The sequence below is a fragment of the Dasypus novemcinctus genome, chromosome Y, assembly GCF_030445035.2.
Source record: "Dasypus novemcinctus isolate mDasNov1 chromosome Y, mDasNov1.1.hap2, whole genome shotgun sequence".
Taxonomy (NCBI): domain Eukaryota; kingdom Metazoa; phylum Chordata; class Mammalia; order Cingulata; family Dasypodidae; genus Dasypus; species Dasypus novemcinctus.
The window spans coordinates 24,515,316-24,538,117 of NC_092216.1; the positions used below are offsets into that span (position 1 = coordinate 24,515,316).

At 43.6% G+C, this 22,802-nt stretch overlaps 1 long non-coding RNA gene across 2 annotated transcripts; it reads right to left on the minus strand.

Moving 5' to 3' along the window:
* Nucleotides 1-8,781: 8,781 nt before the first annotated feature.
* On the minus strand, nucleotides 8,782-14,313 carry LOC139438404 (uncharacterized). 2 transcript variants are annotated; one of them, XR_011648066.1, is made up of 3 exons: nucleotides 13,777-14,313; nucleotides 12,355-12,439; nucleotides 8,782-10,900 (listed from the first exon to the last, which is right to left on the minus strand). It is a non-coding gene; the product is annotated as an uncharacterized lncRNA (long non-coding RNA). The 2 variants fall into 2 exon arrangements; XR_011648065.1 differs by lacking the exon at nucleotides 13,777-14,313 and having other exon boundaries at nucleotides 12,355-12,516.
* Nucleotides 14,314-22,802: the final 8,489 nt, after the last annotated feature.

The window sequence follows — 22,802 nt, forward strand, 5'->3', positions numbered from 1 at the left end:
ATGCATCACATCTACACGCTGAGTTTGGTTGTGAGAGTGGCCACATTTGAGTAACATGAAGGCTGTCAGGAGGAACCCCCCAGGCACAATGCTACTCTAGGCCTTGTTCTTATTGCAGGTGCATAGGCTCAAAAGTGTAGCCATTAGTATCAAGAGCCCACTGTTGGGCCCTCCTTCCTTCCTGGTTCTTGCCGTTGCACCTGGAGGATTGCCGCTGCTCTCCCAGGGCCCACAACAGTGACCCCCCAAGCCAGGAGCCCAGTACCCCCCCAGCTGTTGTTTTTAATTGTTTCCACTATGAGTATATATAGATATTACCATATACCCTGGGCATATGCCCTGTATAACTCCCTGTCAACCATATATATCCTGTCAATAACATCCCATATCAGTATTCCTCCGCTGCCATTGTTGAACCACTCTGTGATCCAAAACTTCCCGTAAAGTGAATCCCAACATAATGTCAGCTTCAGAAGAGTCTTAGATCACCAAAATTCATATATACAATATACAGTATTTCCCCAGATCCACCATAAAACCTTTTCCCTTCCACAGCAATAATCTTTTAACTTATTCATATCATATTTCCTGAAACTGATGTACAGATTCTGAAACTATAGTTTTCAAACAAGGTAACATTTGTGCTTACTATGTGGTCCATACTTTAGGTTATACAGTTTTCTAAATTTTTTAGTTATCCTATGTTTTGCCTTATGGTTTACATTATTAGTCTGTCGTCCCCTATATGTTTTTGGTGTAATATTAGCTGTTTTATATTCATCCTCGTGTACTCTCACATAACTCCTCTTTTGCCCCCTTATTTACCTTTGTTCCATCCATTGCACGTCCATTTTCCCCTCCCCTTAGGGCCCACAACGCCTGCCAATCTAATGCCCTGGGAGCCGTCCTTTCTCACGAGAGATACAGTTCTCTCTATTCGACGGCATTAGTCTTCCCCAGGATATGGGTCCACCCCACCCAATGGTAGAACCCACCTTGGCAAAATGAGCCTTCAGCTATTCCCTCCGGAGTCCTCCCGCATCAGACCATACCCCCTGAGCGTCCTAACCAGGTAACCCTCCTACTTATACTTTGATACGTTTTACTCAACATTTAGTTCTCAATGAACTTCTGGCACTCTCCCATGTTTGTATGTTGCCCCTCCCTCCCACCTATTTCTTGGACCATATTTCCACTCTTCCCATCCCCAGCCCCCCTCAAACCCAGAAAACCCCACCCGAAGGTAACCCCTTGCCCCCATTTTGTCCCTTCTTTGTGCTCATACTTACCCCCAGCTCATCACAGATTCCACCCCTACAGACATTAACTCACATCCTTCCTCCACCCCCCGATTTCCAGTAAGCCACTTTTCCAGACTCTAGCTCTCTGAGGCAGTTAACTTATTTCATATCATTGAGGTCATATAGTATTTGTCCTTCAATGCCTGGGTTGCTTCACTCAACATAAGATTCTCAAGGTTCATCCATGTTATCACGTGCGATTGTAGTGTATTGGTTCTTACAGCTGAGTAGTATTCCATTGTGTGTATATACCACATTTTATTGATCCACTCATCCTTTGATGGACTTTTGGATTGATTCCAACTTTTGGCGATGGTGAACAATGCTGCTATGAACATTGGTGTACATATATCGGTTTGTGTCCTTGTTTTCAGATCTGATGGGTATATACCCAGCAGTGGTATTGCTGGGTCATATGACAAATCTATGGATAATTTTTTGAGAAACTGCCAAACTGTCCTCCAGAATGGTTGGATCCTTCTGCATTCCCACCAGCAATGGATGGGAATGTTCCCCTTTCTTCACATCCTCTCCAGCATTTGTATTCTACTGTTTTTTTCATGGCTGCCAATCTTATGGGAGTAAGATGGTATCTCATTGTAGTTTTGATTTGCATTTCCCTGATAGCTAGGGATTTGGAGCATTTTTTCATGTGCTTTTTAGCCATTTGTATTTCTTCTTTGGAGAAGTGTCTGTTTAAATCTTTTTCCCATTTTTTAAATGGGTTGTTTATCTTTTTGTTTTCGAGATCTATGAGTTCTTTATATATGCAAGTTATAAGTCTCTTATCAGATATATGGTTGCCAAATATTTTCTCCCATTGTGTGGGTTCCCTTTTTACTTTCTTGACAAACTCCTTTGAGGTGCAGAAGGCTTTAATTTTGAGGGAGTCCCATTTATCTATTTGTTCTTTTGCTGCTCGTGCTTTTGGTGTGATATTCATGAAGCCATTTCCTATTACAAGGTCCTGTAGGTGTTTCCCTACACTGCTTTCCAAGGTCTTTATGGTCTTGGCTCTTATATTTAGGTCTTTGATCCATCTTAAGTTGATCTTTGTATAAGGTGTGAGATGGTAATCCTCTTTCATTCTTCTACATATAGCTATCCAGTTCTCCAGGCACCATTTGTTGAATAGGCCATTCTCTCCCAGTTGAGAGGGTTTGGTGGCTTTATCAAATATTATATGGCTATATACATGAGGTTCTATATCTGAACTTTCAATTCGATTCCATTGGTCTGTGTGTCTCTCCTTATGCCAGTACCATGCTGTTTTCACTACTGTAGCTTTGTAGTATGTTTTGAAGTCAGGAAGTGTGATTCCTCCTATTTCGTTTTTCTTTTTCAATATGTCTTTGGCTATTCGGGGCCTCTTTTTATTCCAAATAAATTTCATAGTTAGTTTTTCTAGTTCCTTAAAGAAGGCTGTGTTGATTTTTATTGGGATTGCATTGAATGTGTAGATCAGTTTTGGTAGGATAGACATCTTAATAATATTCAGTCTTCCTATCCATGAACAGGGAATATTCTTCCATTTATTTAGGTCTTCTTTGATTTCCTTCAACAATCTTGTATAGTTCTCGATGTATAAGTTTTTTACATCTTTATTTAAATTTATTCCTAAGTATTTGATTTTTTTATTTACTATTGTGAATGGTATTTGTTTCTTGATTTCCTCCTGATCTTGCTCATTATTGGTGTATAGAAATGCTACTGATTTTTGCGCATTGATCTTATAACCTGCGACTTTGCTAAACTCATTTAGGAGTTCTAGAAGTTTTATTGTAAACCTCTCAGAGTTTTCTATGTATAGGATCATGTCACTGCAAATAACGAGATTTTGACTTCTTCCTTTCCAATTTGAATGCCTTTTATATCTGGTTCTTGTCTCAGTGCTCGAGCCAGTACTTCCAAGACAATGTTAAATAGGAGCGGAGACAATGGGCATCCTTGTCTTGTTCCTGATTTTAGAGGGAAGGATTTCAGGATTTCGCCATTGTAAACAATGTTGGCTTTCGGTTTTTCATATATACTCTTTATCATGTTCAAAAAGTTTCCTTGTATTCCGATCTTTTGGAGTGTTTTTATCAGGAAGGTGTGCTGTATTTTGTCAAATGCCTTTTCTGCATCTATAGATATAATCATGTGGTTTTTTTCTCTCAATCTGTTTATATGGTGTATTACATTGATTGATTTTCTTATGTTGAACCATCCTTGCATACATGGAATAAATCCCACTTGGTCATGGTGTATAATTCGTTTAATGTGTTGTTGAATACGATTAGCAAGTATTTTGTTAAGTATTTTTGCGTCTAGGTTCATTAGAGAAATTGGTCTGTAATTTTCCTTTCCTGTGGTGTCTTTGTTTGGCTTTGGTACTAGGGTAATGTTGGCATCATAGAAGGAATTAGGCAGTGTTCCTTCTGTTTCGATTTTTTGGAATAGTTTCAACAGGATTGGTGTTAGTTCTTTCCGGAATATTTTGTAGAATTCACCTGTGAAGCCGTCTGGCCCTGGGCTCTTCTTAGTTGGGAGATTTTTAATGACTGATTCTATCTCTTTGCTTGTGATTGGTTTGTTAAGATCATCAATTTCTTCTTTTGTCAGTATGGGCTGCTTATGTATTTCTAGGAATTTGTCCATTTCCTCTAAATTGTCATTTTTGTTGGAATATAGTTTTTCAAAGCATCCTCTTATGATAGTCTTTATTTCTGTGGGGTCAGTGGTGATTTCACCTTTCTCATTTCTTATTTTGTGTATTTGCATCTTTTCTCTTTTTTTCTTTGTTAGTCTCACTAAAGGTTTGTCAATTTTGTTGATCTTCTCAAAAAACCAGCTCTTGGTCTTGTTTATTTTTTCAAGTGCTTTCTTATTTTCTATTTCATTTAGTTCTGCTCTTATCTTTGTTATTTCCTTCCTTCTTCTTCCTGTTGGGTTACTTTGTTGTTGTTTTTCTAATTCCTTCAAATGTGCAGTTAATTCTTCAATTTCTGCTCTTTCTTCTTTTTTGATATATGAATTTATGGCTATAAATTTCCCTCTCAGTACCGCTTTTGCTGCATCCCATAAATTTTGGTATGTTGTGTTATCATTATCATTTGTTTCAAGGTAGTCATTGATTTCTTGAGATTTCCTCTTTTACCCACTGTTTTTCTAAGAGTGTGCTGTTTAATTTCCAAATTGTCGTGTGAAGTCTGGGTCTCTGTCCCTTGCAAATTTCCAGCTTGACTCCACTGTGGTCAGAGATATTGTTTTGTATGATTTCGATCTTTCTGAATTCATTAAGCCTTTCTTTGTGGCCTAGCATATGGTCAATCTTGGAGAATGTTCCATGTGCGCTTGAGAAAAATGTATATCCTGCTGTGTTTGGGTGTAATGATCTATATATGTCTATTAGATCCAGCTCTTCTAATATACTGTTCAAATGTTTTGTTTCTTTAGTGATTCTCTTTTGAGATGTTCTGTCCAGAGTTGGTAGTGGTGTATTAAAATCCCCCACTATAATTGTAGATGCATCTATTCTTTCACTTAGTTTTTCCAGCGTTTGCCTCACATATTTAGAGGCACCCTTGTTAGGAGCATAAATATTTATGATTGTTCGATCTTCTTGACAAATTGTCCCTTTTACTAAAATATAGTATCCTTCTTTGTCTCTCACAATTGTTTCGCATTTAAAGTCTATTTTGTCTGATATTAATATAGCTACTCCTGCCTTTTTTTGGTTGTTGTTTGCTTGTATGATTGTTTTCCAGCCATTCACTTTCAACCTCCATGAGTCTCTGGGTCTAAGATGTGTCTCTTGTAGGCAGCATATAGATGGCTCGTATTTCCTTATCCAGTGTCCCAGTCTGAATCTTTTGATAGGTGAGTTTAATCCATTGACATTCAGTGTTATTACGTTTAGAGAGTTATTTATGGTAGCCATATTTTGGTTGGATTTGTGTTTGTTATATTTTGTTTGTATTATTTTATTTTCCCCTTCTTTTTTTGTCTTTCTTGTTGCTTTTACACTCTCCTCCATCTCTGACTGTCCTGTTTTTTCCTTTCTTCCTGCAGAATTCCCTTAAGAATTTCTTGAAGGGGAGGTTTCTTGTTGATATACTCTTTCAGTTTCTGTTTATCTGTGAATATTTTGAACTCTCCATCATTTTTGAATGCTAGTTTAGCTGGATAGAGTATTCTTGGTTGGAAATTTTTTTCCTTTAGTACCTTGACTATATCATACCACTGCCTTCTTGCCTCCATCGTTTCAGATGAGAAATCAGCACTTAATCTTATGGAGTTTCCCTTCTTTGTGATGGTTTTCTTTTCTCTTGCTGCTTTTAGAATTTTTTCTTTGTCTTGAGCATTGGATAATTTGACAAGTATATGTCTTGGGGTGGGCCTGTTGGGGTTTATGACCAGTGGAGTGCGCTGTGCTTCTTGGATATGTACATCTGTCTCTTTCAGTAGATTTGGGAAGTTTTCATTCATTATTTCCTGCAACACTCCTTCTGACCCCTTTCCCTTCTCTTCTCCTTCTGGAATGCCTATAATACGTATGTTTGAGCGTTTTGCGTTATCATTCAGGTCCCTAAGTCCTATCTGGATTTTTTCTACCTTTTTATTGACCACTTCTACTATCTGTTTGATTTCCAATGCACTGTCTTCCACATCACTAATTCTCTGCTCTGCCTCTTCTAGTCTGCTAATATTTGCTGCAAGTGTATTTTTGATTTCTTGAATTGTGGTGTTCATTTCCATCATATCTGTTATTTTTTTGCGCATGTCTTCAATTTCCCCTCCGAGTGTTGTCTTCACGCTGTTAACCTCTTTCATTACTTCATCAAATTTGTCAGTGATAAATGTTCTGAGATCTTTCATTGCTTGTGCGAAGTCCTGCCCCCCTTCCTGATTTTCAGTTTGTTGATTGGATTCAGCCATGTTTTCCTGATTACTGGTTTGGTTTGTAGATTTTTGTTGCTGTCTTGTCAACATTTTTTCTTGACGGGTTTAATCAGTTCCTTAGCTTCTTTGTCTAGTCTTGGAGATTAATTAGCTGTTGTTTTTGCGTAAGTGTTATATCTTCTCTTTGTCACTTTGTTCTTCTTATTCCAATTTCTTATTGCTAGTTAAGCTCACTTTAAAGGAAAGTATTAGTGCTGGGGAAAGTCAATTGTGTAAGGAAGGAAAAAGTGTGAAGTAGTATTGGTGATATATGTTTACAAAGCAACAATATGAGTTCTGGGAGGATGGAGGTTAGGTCATGTAAATTGTGTAGAGTTATAGTAGTAGGAAAGTACCTATAATGAGGTAGACGACTGAATATGGGAGGAATGTGGTACGTACTAAGAGGCTATTGTTTTCGTGAGAGAGGGAAAGAGAAAAGAAAGGTAATAGTTTCAGGGACGAATACCAGATGGAAAACTAAACAAAGGTATTAGAAATTAAGAGTTAGACACTTTGTGGATCAAAGAAAGGGAGATGGAGAATAGGAGAGATAGCAGATGGTGGAGGATATCAAGTTGTAGGGGAAAGGGGATAGTGTAGATAGGCTAAATCTATTCACAGAGAAATGAGGCAGTGCAGGGTGAGGAAACCCAGCAAATGTGAGGTATTTCCTGTAGGACCTATTGTATTGTTAAGGTAAAATAGTATAAGAAGAATATTGGGGACAAGAAAGAGAGGATTGAAAAAAAAAAAAAAGAACAACAAGAACAACAACAACAACAAAAAATAAAAAATTAAAAAAAAACAACGAACAGAAACCCCGTTGCCAGGCTCGGCTGGGCTCAGCTGGGCTCCGGTCCCCCGCCCGCTGCCCGCCGCGGCTCAGCTGGGCTCAGCTGGGCTTGGCCAGGCTCGGCTTTCCCGCCCGCCGCCCGCCGCGGCGCAGCGCAGCTCGGCTCTCCCGCTCGCGGCGCGGCGCGGCTCTCCCGCTCGCCACCGGCGTGGCGCGGCTGGGCTCGGCCGAGCTCAGCCGGGCTCCGCCCCCCCACCCGCCGTGGCTCAGCCGGGCTCGGCTGGAATCGGCTACCCTGGCTGCCGCCCGCCGGGGCTCCGCGCAGTGCTAGCTGTCTCGGCTCCGCCTACCCAAGGAGGGAATCCTCCACACGTAGCTGGGATCTCCGTGTATATTTCACAGATGGATCCTCTCTGTTACCTTCCCTCCAAATCAATGTCCAGACACCTCCGGACCAGGAAAAATCCCAAAACAGCCAGTCCCAAAGTCTCCGATGCCTCCCAACCAATTCCCCCCAGGAGCTAGTAACCGGGAAGTTCACTCAGCCGCCATCTTGCCTCCCCCTCCTGAAAAGTCCCAATTTATATCTTATAGACCAGTCCTTTCTGTTACCTTCCCACCAAATCGATGTCCAGACACTTCCTGCCCTGAAAAAATCCTGAAAAAGCCTGGTCCCGGAGAACCTCCAGCGGTGCCCAGCTGCCTCTTCCCAGGAGAGACGGCAAGGCAAGCTCACTCAGCCACCATCTTGCCGGAAGTCTCCTCACTATTTCATTTTCATACTTGCGGTCACCCCTTGGGCTGAAGTGTGGTTTGCTGGCCTGGCGGGGGAGCATCCACAGCAGGCCAAGCCGCTGCCCCTATAATAGGGTGGCTGGTCTGTCGGAGTCTTGTTTGGTGACCCGAGGTATCAGGAATGAAAGACAAAGAAAGATTGGGTTCAGGGGATCTGAGAGCATTGATTTCTCAAGCTCATCAGACAACTTTATTGAGTCGAGGGGCTAGTATATATACCCCTAACCTACGTGACATTCAGCACAAAATCAAGTTACCTATTACCCTTACCTCATACTATATTAACTAGTGATTGATGAAAACCCAACAAACTTTACTGGAACTATTATTATAAGAATCAGTAACTATACTCATAAATCCTGTTACCCAGGTTGTTCTGTTCTATATGTATTGTTCTGCCTGCAGGTGTGCTTACCCAGCCAAGACTGTGCTCCGCACCGATAATCATAAGGGACAGCTTGACTCAGTGGTCAAGGAAGTAACTTGCTTCCATGGAAACAACATGCCTTTGTTTCCCACATTTCCCCCTTTTTGTTTTAGTCAGGGTGACTGTGTCTGTCTTAGGTCGAGGCTACGCGCAATCAGCCTTACCCGTCATGGGGAAGTGTGGCAGTGAAAGGCCACATCCCTGTCTTAGGTTGACTGAAAGGCTAGCCAAGTTGCCCGTCACTGACTACCAGCCAAGCGCACTGACTTCGGGGTACTATTGTAGAGTTTTAGCAAGTACTATGTTGTTTGCTTGTCCCATGGTGTCCACACGGTGCAATCTCTTGCAAACACCTTTTCCCAGGCAAGCGACAACCATGAGCACCAGGATTAATACACATATCCCTATTCCTAAGGCAGATAAGAAATGTTGAGATTTCCACCAATCAACAGGATTAAACTTATTCAAATGTGAAATCAAATCATTAAAGATATCCTTATCACTATCTACGTATATCTGATTATGAGACATTTCTAAAATCTTTTTCTGCAATTCCTCAATTTCTAATGACATATTTCCTTTATGTCCTAACAAATGATTTCTGATCTTATTCCATTGAAACATAGACATGTTATAATCCAAAGGAGTAATACAAAAATTACTTTCATTCCAATCACATTTCAATCCTCTTAACAAATTCAAATTATAAACTTGATCTCCTAAGTGTAAAACAGCAGATTCCAAATCACTAACTCTGTTATTAAGTCCTTCTCAATGTGCTCTTGACTATGCCATAAGTCACTTGCATTCTTGTGCCAATCATGCACGTATTGCTGGGTCTGCACCATCTCATGCAATGCAACAGCAGCAGTGGCAGTGGCAGTGATGACACCAATGAGGCCAAGAATGCCAGCTATGAGAAGTCCCAAAAATCTCTTAGATCATTTCAACAGTCCTTGAGCCAGGTGGAAAAGAAGATGACTTTCAGGTGATGACTGCCACATCTGATTCATTTTCACCGGGATCCACACTCCTCATCTTCGGCGAGCCATGGTGATAATATCTCCATTCTGTAAAATATTCTCAGACAAGCAAGTATACAAAGTGCCATCCTTATAGAACAAAGCATTTTCAGTAATGGTAGCCTTCCCTACCACAAACACATATGGATCTCTGACACATGATTGAAAATGATGAATTTGATCTAATTGTAAATATTGTCCATCCATACTTTTATTACCTTTCCATACAGAAGTAGATGCCACTCCTAAGAAGACTTTCCATATTTGTTTTTGATCATGGATTCCAGTGCTATTGCACCATGGCAAAGGAACCCATTTCCCTATATTTTTCCAATCACTATTATTTTTGGTAAAGATTACTTTCTCATCCATATCAAGAGAATCATGAAAAGGATACTGCATATTACTAATTTGTTGTCCCAAGCTATTTATACCATACCAAATAAATCTGCCTTTATATTTGTTGGGATTCCCCTTAGGGGCACTTTCCCAAACTATTCCATAGGAATCATTAAAAATGACAGATCCTCTTCCCATATGGCATTCATACCATCTTTGCATATCATCAGCATTCCTCTTAGGACAACTATAACTTGGATACTTATATTCTTGGTATTGATAAGATGGGAATAAAGTTACCAAAGATTTCGTATTATTATGGCTAAAATTGATCATAGTTCTATTTTTCACAGCCATACATGGTAGGCAATTGCCAATGCAAAGAGGTCAGAAATCAAATGGAAGGAGATTATAAATCCTTTGTCCTTCTTCTCGTGGCTTAAGTGGTAACCTATCATCCATGGGTCCAGGAAATATAATAGTTTTATTCAAATAGACAGGAAAAGAAGGATCTTTCCAGGTTAACACTCAAAGTAATGGGGGATTAGGGATATAAGGCCAATATGTGTAATTACCATTGCCGGTTTCACTCACTATCAGTAGGATCCATATGTGTAGAAGACTCCACTTCTTCAGTCCTAGGTTTAATCCTTTTTGCCGGAAGCCAGATTTCTTCTCCATTTTCTGAAATGATAAGAGCATAACCTCGCCCCCATACTTTTACCCTGCCTTTCTTCCATTCATTACTTAAAACATCTTTCCAAAATACTGGTTGATTCTCAGAGTCTGCAATTTCTGTGGATGTTTGAGAATGTCCAAAATGACATTCAGCCGGTGTCATAGAATCATAAACGTTAAGAAAATTGAAGGTAAATAAAGCTTTAGCCAATTGATCTTTAGGTGATATCATACCATCATCTCCCCCTTTTTGTTTTAAAAGCATAATCTTGAGAGTATGATGGCATCTTTCAACAATAGCTTGACCTGTAGGATTATGGGGAATGCTGGTTACATGTTCAATAGCATAATTTTTACAAAAGGAAGCAAAGGATTTACTAATGTAAGAAGGTCCATTATCAGTTTTAATTTTTAGAGGACATCCCATCACAGCAAAAGCAGACCAGAGATGTGAGCGAACATGATGAAACCGTTCCCCACTTTGAGCAGTAGCCCAAATGAAGTGAGAATAAGTGTCAGTACAAACATGAACATATTGTAGTTTTCCAAAGGATGGAATGTGAGTAACATCCATCTGCCATAACTGATTAGGAGTCAGGCCTCTGGGATTAGTTCCAGCCTGAAAAGGCACTGCTGTCAGTGGTCCACAGGTAGAATAAATACGGATAATTTCCTGTGCTTGTAGTCTTGTTAACTTTTGATATTTATCTCGCAGGCCTTTAGCATTAATGTGAGTTAAAGCATGGTAATCATGAGCACTTTGTAAACACCCCACTAATAAATCAGCTCGAGCATTACTTGCTGTCATAGGACCAGGCAAAGATGTATGAGAACGTATATGTGTAATGTAAATAGGATGCTGTCGTAATCTAATGAGATGTTGCAAATCAGCAAAAAGTTGAGATAATTCATCAGTAACAAAGATATGAGCCATTTCAATATGCTTAACAGTAAGGCATACATATTCAGAATCAGAGACAATATTCAAAGGTTCCTTAAATATTGTTAACACCTTAATGATGGCAGCAAGTTCAGTACGCTGAGCAGACGTGAATGGAGTCTGCCAAGCCTGTTCTTTTCAAGAAGTAACGTATGCTGCTTTTTTATTACTATTACTATATTAAATACTGTACAAGATAGTTGGGCTATGCACATAGCCCTGAAAAGCACTGCAAAAGTTTATTGTTGCATTTTTTACAGATAGAGGAATGCAGCCGGCTTGATCTGTCTAAGAAGACACTAAAGAAAGTCTTAGCAAGTTTTAAAACAAAGTGATAGCAATACAGCTGGACATTAACTTTTTGCAACTAGCAGTGTTTGGGATTTCTGCATACTACAGTCTTACTTTAATCTATGATAAGAGGTTGTTTCTGTGACACACACTCTTTTATAATAATTAAAACCATAATTAACCACATTGTACTTTTCTTTCTAATATTGTGCTGAAATACTGGTAACTTTATACACTTTTAAGCATTTATAGAAACCTTTTACTCATACAACTTTAATTAACAGAGGGATTAAGGAAAGAAAAAACTTGTTAATTTTATAACACTTTAAAACACCTTTTATTCAACTTATAAATTTTTTTTTTCTATAACTTGCCACATACATTTAAGTTCCAAGAGTTTATGAAAATTAGCCATCCTACTTTAGGGCAAAACACACTTTTTTGCAAAAACTTATTAAATTTCAATTAGCATTCTCACAAACTTTTAACCTTTTTAATATTCATTTAAGTTTTACATCCTTCATATTATCCTGTGAAGAAAAATAAGCTATTCATTTCAATCTAGGCAAGAACAACCTTTTATAAAGACTTATAGTAATTTTGTTAATCAAGACTCACAATTTTTATCATTGTAGAGATCTTATTAACATTTAAACTTATGTATTAATATAAGCGCTTATTTAATTTTTGGCCATTTGAATAGAGCTCTTTTATAAATTTTTATTAATTTATATTACCATCCGGAGGTATCAAAATATACACTGACATTGAATGAACAAACACAGAACAATCACAACACAGTAACAGAAACATACAGTTTACAGTTAACTCAAAATTCTTACTTTCTTGGTATAGCTGCTTTTAAACTCTCCATTATATCACATTTTAAATATCACTTCTTCAGATTTCTTCTGGAATCCATGTTACCTGTAACATGCAAGCTTGTGCTTGGAAATATTTTTATTAGTTATCAGCAATCAGTTAAGATAACTTGAGCAGCATAAATGTAATGTAAAACTGTAATTTAGCAGTTTAGACAGACCGTTAACACACATTTTTGGATTATTACTCTGTAAGACTATACTGAGACTTGAAGTTCAGGAGTAAACTATTGATTTAAAACTGAAAATTCCTTTTTAAACCTTGATAAAAATTTTGTACTAATTTTATTATCTTGGTTAAATAAGCCCAATTAGAATTAGCATGGAAATAAAACAGAACACCAATGTTGCCATGTTTTCCTCTTTTTTCAGTGGCTTAACTCTATTAACCCCCACTAGCCCACAGCTACATTGTCATGTAGACAGCAGGGGGGTTGCAGAGTTGCTGCCAGAACAGTTTCCTTATCTTAGTTAACACTTTAGCAGAGAGTTTTCTTACAAGCCTGATTTCACTAACAAGGACATTATTCAGTATCTTTGCCCATTTTAAATCTTTCAATAGTTTAAAAGTTTTCTGCTCAGGATGAAACTTGACACCCCCTTGTGAGTGTCCAGCATCAGGAGGAATTTGTTGAATAGTTACAGGAAAAACGACTACAGCTTGCATAGCCAGAGGCTCACCTTGACTAGATCCCAGTAAAAGACATTTCATTAATGGAGTAACAGGCACAGGATTTGGCTTAAAGCTGCTACGAACATAAGGCAGGTCTGTAGAGAAAAGTCCACTAGGTACTTTTCCAGGTTCTGGAGGTGCAGAAGGAACCTCATGAGTCAAATTAGGATATATGTTTACCTTAGAAATATTTAGCTCTGACATAGATTTAGTTAAGAACGGATTTGTGTCTCTAACTTCAAATAACTCCTCTTCTTCCTGATCCTCCTCCAAATTCCTATCTTTACCTGCATCATTCATAGCCATTTCCTCCCTTGAGAAAAGAACAATCTCTTCCTCTTCATCAGACTGCAAAGGATCTAATGCAGCAGCAATATGCTGTCCTAAGGCCCAAACTGATACAGGTATATTCTCTCCTTTCTGATATGCTCTCCTCAATTCTTTCATTACTTGCCTCCACTGCTTAACATTCATCAAATTCTTTCCTTGCAGTTGAAACCAATAACAATGCTTTTGAACCAAAGCAAACAATTCTAACAAATCTGCAGTCTTAACTGTGACGCCTACACTGTGCAACAGTGTTTTCAAAACCTGTGAATATTCTTCCAAGCGTCCTGGTTGATTACCCATACCCTGATGCTAACGGAAAGCAAAACTTAATAATATGAAGCAGCAATTTACCCGGGTTAATTAATTTTGACGCTCCTTACCTTAAAAAAGGCTTTTCAGCTTTCCGCGTTCCCGATCCAGAGGTGGAAGATCCCACGCTGCCGTACTTTGATGAATCCTCTGCCTCGAGCCCCTCGTCTGGGCGCCACCTGTCGGAGTCTTGTTCGGTGACCCGAGGTATCGGGAATGAAAGACAAAGAAAGATTGGGTTCAGGGGATCTGAGAGCATTGATTTCTCAAGCTCATCAGACAACTTTATTGAGTCGAGGGGCTAGTATATATACCCCTAACCTACGTGACATTCAGCACAAAATCAAGTTACCTATTACCCTTACCTCATACTATATTAACTAGTGATTGATGAAAACCCAACAAACTTTACTGGAACTATTATTATAAGAATCAGTAACTATACTCATAAATCCTGTTACCCAGGTTGTTCTGTTCTATATGTATTGTTCTGCCTGCAGGTGTGCTTACCCAGCCAAGACTGTGCTCCGCACCGATAATCATAAGGGACAGCTTGACTCAGTGGTCAAGGAAGTAACTTGCTTCCATGGAAACAACATGCCTTTGTTTCCCACACTGGTCGGACTCACCGCCACCACTGAAGGGAGCTCAGCATGGGCGCAGAGTGCCCTCGGGTCTCCCCTTCTTGGCAGCCATGCTTCCATGGTCGCCCCTCCTCCCAGATAACACCACATGATGCCTTTGAGGCAACACCCTTCTTCTTTCTCCCTGCGCAGGCGCAGGGCGGAAAAACCCAGTCTGCCCTTTTCCCTTCCCCCGACAGCAGCAACAGCCAGGCGTGGGCGGGAAACTCAAGTCTGCCCTCTACCCCAGCAACAGCAGCCACCAATCACTAAGCCCTGCCACTTCCCCCAGCAACAGCAACAGCCAATCCCTAATCACCACCCCTCCCCCATCCAGTACCTCCCACTGACCTTTCACCAGCAACCAATCAGAACAGGGTGTGGCTTCAACCAATCAGCCTTCCCCAGCCCCTATAAAACTGTTGCCTCTCCCTCAATAAAGTGGACTTGTGTGTTTACCTTGTCTCCGCGGTAGTTCTTCTGCCGTGTGCCCTCCAGTCCTGAGAGCCCCCGACAAGGGCCTGGCCTCCCTTGTCCCCAGTTCGTCGCCTGCTTCTCCTGGTGACCCCTTCATCACCGGCTTTGCCGGGCGACCCCGTCAGCCGAACCGCACAACCCCTGTGAGACCGACCGCTCGTCCCAAGTGGGACCAACCCCTCATCCCAAGTGGGACCGACCCCTCGTCCGCAGCCAGACCCCACCTCTACCGACCGAGCAAACCGTCGCAATACTAATCAAATTTGGCAATGTATTAGGCTTCATTTTTGAGAAAGTTTTGAATCACAGTGGGGTTCAACTATTACAGGGGAGGAACAGTGGTATGGGGTGTCATTGATGGTTGGGAGGGAGTTCTCCAGGGCATGTATATAGGGTATATTAAAATGTTTGGATATTCATTGGGTATTGTCATAGTAGGTAACTCTCCAAATAACTGAGGGATTGTGGAGTTCCTAGCTAGGGGAGCACTGTCACATTCCCCAGTGGAACAGCAACAGTTGGCCTCATGCATGAGCAAAGACCAGTGAAGAAGGATGGTCCAATGATGGGCCCTTGGTACTGATGACTAAGCTTATGAACCTCTGTGTTTGAAATTCCACCTAGGCCTAGAGCTGCAGGGTGGGTAAGAGTTACCTCCTGAGAGCCTCCATGTTGCTCAAATGTGGCCTCTCCCTAAGCCAAACATAGCATGTAAATGTGTTACCTTCCCTTCAGTGTGGGACATGACTCCCAGGGATGAGCCTTCCTTGTGCTGAGGAATTACTCCCAAGCAGCAGCTTGTGATGCAAGTAGAAAAAGACCTTGAATGAAAGGGGGAAATGGTAAAGACAGATGAGTTTATATGGCTAAGAGACTTCAAAATGAGTTGGGAGGTCATCAGAGGGGTCACGCTTATATACAACTCAGCAGGATCCCAGAGATAGCTAAAGTAGATACAACCCCAGGTAGTAGTGTTCCTGAGGGCTACAGAGGCACACATGTTCTACAGTCATGGCAGTGCTTTGCCAGTGGGCCCTACTTTGGAATTTGTGCTCCTGAGTGTGATAGAGTTGGGCTCAGATGTGATCTCTCTACACATGCCTCTTCTGTCACTTACTGAACCTGTGGTTGGTGCTGGGGTTGGTGTATGCTCAGGAGACTTGAATCTCTAGAATAAGTACCAGCTGGGCCTTGAGCCTCAAGAGAGTTGCAGTACCTACTCTCTTGTTCATTGGGCTTACCCAGGTTAGCTAATAGGGAGATGAGGATGGTCAAACAACATACCAGGGAACTGAGAGTATCTACACTGCAAGCAGGAGAACCACATCCATCAGCCATGTGGGATCTAAGCCCCCACTTGATTTAGAGGTGGAGTGGACATCACTATCCCAGCATCCACAGGATGGTGGAATAAAATATAGGTTAGAGTGGGCTTATTGGTGTTCTATAGAACTGTTGTGACTCTAGCAATGGAAGAAACTGTATCATTGATGTGGAAATAGTGTACAGGGAAGTTGCTCAGTGCAGGGAGAGGGAGGAAGTGGTGTGATATGGGGGCATTTTCAGGACTTGGAGTTGTCCTGAATGATATTGCAGGGACAGATGCAGGACATTAAATATCCTGCCATAACCCATGAAATGGACTGGGGGAGAGTGTAATCTTCAATGTGGACTATAATCCAGGAGGTATAGCAGTGCTCCAAGATGTATTCGCCAAATGCAATGAATGTGTCACAATGATGAAAGAGGTTGTTGATGTGGGAGGAGTGGGGTGGGGTTGGGTGTGGGGTAATCAGAACCTCTTCTTTTAATTTTTTTTGTTTTTTGTTTTTTTTTTAAATACATAGATCACAATAAATGTTACATTAAAATATATAAGTGGCTCCCATGTATGATGGACCATAGATACGGTGAGAATCATTAGAAAAAAACTTCTGGTTGTAAAGACGCACAATTCAAAATGAATGGAGTAACTGTGAAAGTTAGGCTAATGTGTCAACACAGCCAGGTAATTCTGCCCAGTTGTTTGGTCAAGCAAGCACTGAGCTAATTGTAATACAAGGACATTTATGGACTTTAGTCACCAGTGACTTTACTGCTGATTGCATCTATGTCAATCAGGGAGATTGCCATCAGCAATGAGTAATGCTTTATCCAATCAGTTGAATGTCTTCAAAGGGGAAGTGATTCCAGCATTCTGGGAGAATTTCCCAGCTCCTCTTTGGACAACCACTGTCTCCTAGAAACTCATCAAGGACCTTCATTGGACTTTCATCAGAGCCCTTGGTTTGCAGCCTGCCTGTGGAACCTGGACTTATGCATCCCCATGTGTAGGGTGGCACCGTGTGGGAGCACGGCGACAGCAAGGGTCGGCTCGTCTCCAGGCGCCGGTGTGAGTCGGACCCGGGTGGCGGTAATGGGCATTAAGGCCCTCGGCTTGGGGTTTGGGCGTACTGCCCGCCCCCTGCCCAGCTGCACCCGTTTCCCCCTAGGTGGCCTAACCCCGCCTCTCCCCCGAGGGCCACTGCCACACCATGACAGCCCCGCCTCGCTGCCGCCGAGAACCCTGCTACCCCGTCTTCTGCCTGCAACCAGTGATGCACCCCTGCACGAACCTATCAGCCATCTGCCACCCCCCAGCCACGCCCCCTGTTCCTCCCCCATCTTCGCCCTATATTAACCGCTGTACTTCCTGAATAAATCAGACTTGCGCACAGATCCTGGTCTCCTCGGTAGTCTTCTTCCTACTGCACATCCTCCGCACCTTGCCGGCCCTGGAGCACCTTCTTGGAAGGCCCCTCTGTGTGTTGCAGCCCTCCGCCCAAGCACACACCGCCACTGCAGTGGCCCTCTGGGTGAGCCCACACTGCGACATTTGGCATCCAACGTGGGGACAACAACTTCCCGGCTGGACCCCCACCCGCCTCGCCCACAAGGTAAGGACCCCCGTCTTAGCTAGGCCCCGCCGTCGGTGCCATGGGTGGCCATCTTTCCTCCTGCCAGGCACCTCAGGTTAGGGCCCTTGCCGGCCTTTTAGACACCAATCATATGAATGTCTCAGTAAAGCAGCTCCAAACGTACTGGGACCTTTTGCTGTCTTTCAACCCCTGGCTCTCCACTTGCCAGCTGTGGGACCGGGACATGTACACTAACCTCATTGACTGCATCACGGTGGCTATGGAGTATGAGAACAAGCGTTTTCCCCCCAACATTCTCCCCACGCTCATTGCCATTCGCTCGTGCCTCCAGGGCACCCCCGTCAATCGGGACGCTTTCCACTGCACCTGCGGTAAGAGCAAGGGAGAGGGGTCTCAGTCAGACAGTGATTCTGACACCAAGTCCTTGTCCAGCTGCCTCAACAACGCCCTGGACTCTTGCCCGCCCAAACCGGACGCGCCTACCTCGCCCCAAGATGGCGAAATTCCGCCTTCTTCTTGGGAGGATAAAGGGAAGTCCCTCCCCCTATACCTGCCCCCTCCGGCCACGGTGCCATCTTGGCCCCCGCCGGAAGAGGAGCGGCCGCCATCTTACAAGCCGTCTACCCCCTGGGGCAGTCCGCCATCTTGTGAGGCGCCACCTTCTTGGGACGAACCATGTTCTCGCCCCACACCCTGGGCACCCCACGCCGTGGATCCCTCATCTGCCAGAGGGCCCATGGGTACTTGGCCCCCATGGGCAGAGGCCCCCGCACATAAGACACCACTCTTATACCCGCTAAATGCCGCCCCCTCGCGTCACCGTCCGCAGGATTGGTACCCCTTTATAACCGACAAAATAAAAAACCTCCGCAAGGCTGTTAAAGAGGATGGCCTCGGTAGCCCGTACGCCCAACATTTGCTTGAGGAGCTTAGCACTCAGCTCGCGGTTCCGTATGACTGGGTTTCCCTCGCTCGGGCCATCCTAATCCCCAGCCAATTCATTGATTGGCGTGCTCACTTTACATCAGAGTCAGAAAAGCAAGTGGCACACGACACCCGTGTCGGGGCTTGCCATCCCCCAGACGCTTACACAGGCACGGGCCAATTCGCCAATCCGGCCCAATATCACAATGCCCCCCCCCCCCCGAGTTCTGGCTCCAACTTCGCAAGCTGGCTTTATGCGCTTTCCGCAGCTGCTCCGCCACCAGACCTGAACCACTTGCCAAGCTTGTCCAACGAAAAGACGAAGACTTCGCCGACTTCATATCCCGGGTTCAGGAGGCCTGCAAGCGCAAGGTCCGGGCGAGTGTGCTCAACAAGCCCTTGCCCAGAAACTCATTCTGGAAGGGGCCACCAATGCCTGCCGACAAGCCATCCTACCAATGAAGGAAAGGGGAGTACACGACTGGATCCTGGCCTGCTCCCACATAGACCCGCAGGCCACCGCGCTGGCTCAGGCCATAGCCATGGCCATGTCCCTCTCCTCCGACTGCTTCAAATGCAGAGAAACTGGACATTTTGCCAACAAATGCCCTCATGCCGCCCGAGCATGACATCCACGAACACGCCTCAAGACACCGGAGGAGCCAGACCACGCGCGCCTCCCACCCCATGTCCCCGCTGTGGCAAAGGATACCATTGGGCCCGTGACTGCCACACCGCCAACAGCCAACGGCAGCCTTTAAGTGTGAGAGGGGGCAGGCCTCAGCCCCGCCAGCAAGAGGCCGCTCATCCACGCCGCCACCCCCTGCCGTAATGTGGACCGTTCCACTAGGACCCAAGAAACCAATAATGGAGTTAGAGGTTGAAGGCCAATGGTTCGAGGGAATCCTTGACACCAGGGCAGAAATATCCTGCTTCCCAGAAACAGCCGCACACAACTGGGGTGTGCTCCCCAGTCCCCGCATCATTGGAGCCACCAGAACAGCTCCCTCATTCCAAACCAGCTGAGATCTTATTTGGAAGGACAAGGAAGGCCGCCAAGGCACCTTCTTCCCCCTTGTCCTGCCCGGCATCGACAATATCCTCTGGGGCCGGGATGTCCTCTTGAACTGCGGAGCCATTCTATCCACGGCTCCCCCCCAATGATATACGCCACTGCTCGCATTACACCTCCAGCACCCACTCCTCTTGAATGGGATACTGAGGAGCCCATTTGGGTGGAGCAGTGGCCCATCTCATCCCAGAAACTGTTAGTTCTCCAAGCTCTTGTCTATGACCAGCTCGACGCAGGACACATTGAGCCACCCACCAGTCGGTACAACTCACCCGTTCGTCATTCAGAAGTCAGGCAAGTACTGGCTCCTCCACGACCTGCGTGAGATCAACAAGCACATCCGCCCAATGGGCTCCCCCCAAACGGGGTGCCCGCACCCCACGGCTATACCTAGACACTGGTGCGCCACCACCATCGACATCAAGGACTGTTTCTTCTCCATTCCACTGCACCCAAAAGACCGTCCAAAATTCGCCTTCACACTCCCGTACACCAATCACCAAGAAGTAGCTGAGCATTACCAATGGTGAGTCCTCCCGCAAGGAATGTGAAACAGCCCGGCCATCTGCCAGCTTTATGTCAATAAGGCAATTCAGCCATTAAAGAACTTTGCATACATTGTTCATTACATGGACGACCTTCTCGTGACACATGAAATGCCCGGAGGCCTCCAAGCCATCGTCACGGCATTACTGCGCCATCTCAACGATGAGGATGGCCTTTCCCCAGTACATGCTCATTGGGGCCTGTCCTACCAGCCCACACAGGCCCCCCTTGTTCAGTGGAAAGACCCCAAGACTAACATCTGGTCAGGGCCTGCCCCCCTCCTTGCCCAGGGAAGGGGTTTTGCTTGTGTCTTTCCAGATGATGCCGCCCAGCCCATCTGGATCCCAGGATGCCTCATCCGGCCCGCCACTGCTGAACCACCTGACCCGGAGAGAGAAATGTCACCAGCGACACCTCGCCCCTCGGATGGCCATGATGACCCTGAATGCCGAGCCCAACCCTCTCTGCCAACAAGTTCTGCGGCTATTCCACCTAGCCCAAGCTGAAAGGGCCCGGCGGCCACCACCACCCACCTTCACCCACCCCGAGACAGGCTTCTCAAACGTGCTGCCTGGCAAGGCCCACCCCCAACAAAATGAGTGCTGGCCCTTCCTCTTCCACCTTCTTCGGCACTTAATAAAAGAAAAGGGGGAAATGTAGGGTGGCACCGTGTGGGAGCGCGGCGACAGCAAGTGTTGGCTCGTCTCCAGGCGCTGGTGTGAGTCGGACCCAGGTGGCGGGAACGGGCATTAAGGCCCTCCGCTTGGGGTTCAGGTGTACTGCCCGCCTCTCTGCCCAGCTGCACCCGCTTCCCCCTCGGTGGCCTAACCCTGCCTATCCCCTGAGGGCCACCGCCACGCCATGACAGCCCCGCCTTGCTCCCGCCGAGAACCCTGGCTACCCCGTCTTCTGCCTGCAACCAGTGATGCACCCCTGCATGAACCTATCAGCCATCTGCCGCCCCCCCGGCCATGCCCCCTGCCCCTCCCCCATCTTCACCCTATATTAACCACTGTACTTCCTGAATAAATCAGACTTGCGCACAGATCCTGGTCTCCTCAGTAGTCTTCTTCCTACCGTGTGTCCTCTGCACCTTGCCAGCCCTGGAGTGCCTTCTCAGAAGGCCCCTCCATGTGTTGCAGCCCTCCGCCCGAGCCCACACTGCCCCTGTAGCGGCCCTCTGGGTGAGCCCACACTGCGACACCCATGGTCATGTGAGAGACTTATAAAATCTCTTAGTATTGACAGATATCATCTATTGATTCTATTTCCCTAGAGAACCCTGACTAATAGAGTAACCATGACTCTCAAAAAGATGCCGGAATATTGAATTGTTAAATAGACTCATAGGTATTTGCAATATAAAACGTGATGCGTGCACTCTCAAATAATAGGATGTTAAGTGAAAGATTATTTCCAGAAACTGGTCAGAATTTGTGTTGAAGTAATACATTTTATTCCACTATTTTCAGAAACAGAGAAACATTTTAAGAGGAGATATGTGTCCCAAAGCTCCCATTTTTCCTACATTTTTATTATGTATTGTATTAAACTCATAAAATGTTCAAATTGAGGCAAGTTCCCTACATCAATTTTCCCATGAAAACTCTTTTAAAGAAGACAATATTCAAGAAACATTCTAACCAATGCTATCCCAATCAATATTTTTTATTTAAGCAAACTATTTTAAAGCTATACTATACTAATTTATGTTAAATCTTATTTTTTACAGAATTATTTATGTCATTTCTATGTTTAGTTTTCATATCTAGGGATGAAACTTTTGAAATGTCCTTTGATCTTATCTGCCACAGTAACTAGTTCATAGTTCTGTGATCCTTATATTTAAGTCTTCATGGTCCTACCATAACTATTTTTACCAGAATAAAATAGAATGGTAGATCTAGTAACATGTGATCTGACTTCTAAACTTTTAAAAATTGTGAATACTTTTAAGTGGATTTATCTTTTACTGAATTTATTTTGCATACTACAAATAGTCTGATTATTTTTGGTCACAGTCGACACTTACAAGTATCTATAAGCTATTTGTATGATGGTTTTCCATGATATAAGCTTTTACTCATATAAATATATCTCTGGCTTTGGAGGAAGGTGTGAGTAAGGAGTGTGACCAAAGAAAATGCCTCAAGCAATTTAAACCACTGCTTGGTATCATTTTGAAGTGACTTTGTACAAATCTAGCCTGTAGTCTTGGAACACTGACCAGAGTTTCATGGGAACAAAAGGGATAAATCTTTTGCCTTTAATAAGTTTTAATAAGGAAATTTCCTTGGACAGCAAGTACCTTGTAGTATATAATATTCACTGCTACTATAAATACCTATTTTTATATCAAACTAACACAATTTACTAAGAAATAACTTATTTTCTAGTAAATGTTTTAAATAGTTGGGAAAAATGGCTATATATGAGTCTCTTAAAGTTCTGCATATATCTTTTTATTTTTACCCAATTAATATTGGATTTTTTAATGTAATTCTTTATATGTATGTCTCAGATGTGACTGGTTCATT